This window comes from Pteropus vampyrus, unplaced genomic scaffold (assembly GCF_000151845.1).
Source record: "Pteropus vampyrus isolate Shadow unplaced genomic scaffold, Pvam_2.0 Scaffold140, whole genome shotgun sequence".
NCBI classification, from domain to species: domain Eukaryota; kingdom Metazoa; phylum Chordata; class Mammalia; order Chiroptera; family Pteropodidae; genus Pteropus; species Pteropus vampyrus.
In genome coordinates this window covers 5417955-5419896 of record NW_011888921.1, presented here as the reverse complement: position 1 = coordinate 5419896, position 1942 = coordinate 5417955, and the positions used below count along the sequence as shown (strand labels likewise).

General features: G+C 39.2%; 1 pseudogene; it reads left to right on the top strand.

Moving 5' to 3' along the window:
• Nucleotides 1-129: 129 nt before the first annotated feature.
• On the top strand, nucleotides 130-761 carry LOC105297587 (annotated as a pseudogene).
• The last annotated feature ends 1181 nt before the right edge of the window (nucleotides 762-1942 follow it).

The following is a 1942-nucleotide window of genomic DNA, read 5'->3' as shown; positions in this document are numbered from 1 at the left end:
GCTATGATCCACCACCCAGATAAAGGGATAGGTCCAGGAGTCTCTGCCTACCTTGCTGACTCACCTGGAATTATGATATGTAGGTGCAAAGCCAGAGTTCAAATCAAGATCTAAACTTTTCATGCTTTTTTCTCCAGACAGCTGCTGAAGATGGCAGAGGGACAGGTCCTGGTGTTTGATGGTTGAGGCCATCTCCTGGGCCACCTGGTGGCCATCGTGGCCAAGCAGGTACTACTGGGCCAGGAGACGGTGGCCGTGTGTCATGAGGGCATCAATATTTCTGGCAATTTCTAGAGAAACAATTTGAAGTACCTGGTCTTCCTCCTCAACCAGCTGAACGCCAACCCAACCTGGAGCACCTACCTCTTCTGAGCGCCCAGCCTCATCTTTTGGCGGACCACGCAAGGCATGCCGCCCCAAACCAGAACAAGCAGGGCCAGGCTGCCGTGGACTGCCTGCCTCAAGGTGTTTGACGGAATCCTGCCATCCTATGACAAGAAAAAGTGAATGGTGGTTCTTGTTGCCCTCAATATTGTGCATTTGAAGCATACATGGAAGTTTTTCTACCTAGGGCGCCTAGCTTATGAGGTTGGCTGAAAGTACAGGCAGTTACTGTAGAAGAGGAAGAGGAAGGCCAAGAACCCATTATCAGAAGTAAAAATAGCTCACAAGGCTACGGAAACAGGCTGAAAAGAATGTGGAAAAGGAAACTGATAGAAAGGTACACAGAGATCCTCAAGATCCATGGACTCCTGTTCTGAGCCTAATAAAACTGACAGTCAATTCCTAAAAAAAAAAAAAAAAAAAAAAAAAAAAAAAAAAGACAAGAAAAAAAAAACTAAACACTTCATCCAGCATTTGGTACCAGAAGTACGTGAGAGCGAGGAGAATTAAGTTTTAAAAATGTATGAAGCCAGAAACTAGTCTGAAGAAAATTTTTCCAGTTGTCAGCTGTGCAAAAATATAAGCTAAGAATTCTGTCCTTACATCAGTCAAAAGTTTTGTCCTGTTGGCAATATACTCGCTAACGGTATATATCATTATAAATGTACCATGCATTCCTTTCTCTTTTGATGGGAACTTTTCAAATTACAAGTTATCAGAATTCCAATCTTTTTACAATGTTTGATGATTGGACACAAATTGCCGATATCAACACAGATAATAAAAAAACTCATAATACACCATCTATAATGAGATTTTCAAAGACAAATCAGCTAGCAAATGTTGTCAATTTGAATAGTACATCTAAGATTGGTCCCTGCACAGGAAAATTTGAAATGCTCTGAATTCTTATAGCTCATAAATGAAATTTGATCAAGGTTTTCCCCCAATTTGATAACGAACCTAAGTATTTGCATGACATTGCCAATAACAAATTGTGAACCTGAACCTTTCCTAAATGATTAAATAACAAAAGACAGTTTTGATCTGCCATGCTAAGAAAAAACTGAATCATTTTTGTAATTCTCTCTATAAAGTAGTATTATTAAATCATTGCCCTATGAAGAAGCAATCAAAGAGTACATGTGCAAAAATGTAAAGAAAAACTAATATTCAAGTGTGCCTGGAATTTATTTCATCAAACTATTATGGGGATTTCTTTGTGATATTTGTGGTATTATCAGCTTTAAAAATTTAATGATTTGTTGTGATTTATATTCTCATCATAAACAAATATTCACTTTCACATCTATCTTTACATTTCTAATTTTTTTCTTTAAAACATCCCCACTCCCACAATTGAATAAGCATCAGGCTCCACTAAACGTGGCCAACTGCAGTGCAGAGCATGCTCGTAGGTACTGCTACAACTATTTGAGGTGTTGGGGCTGGTTACTCAGATGCCATGCCCAGGAGCTGAGTATTGTTAGGTTATTTGAATTGATCAGGCTATGGAAAACGGGCACAGGTTCAAAAAGTCAGAGTGGGTCAAACTAAA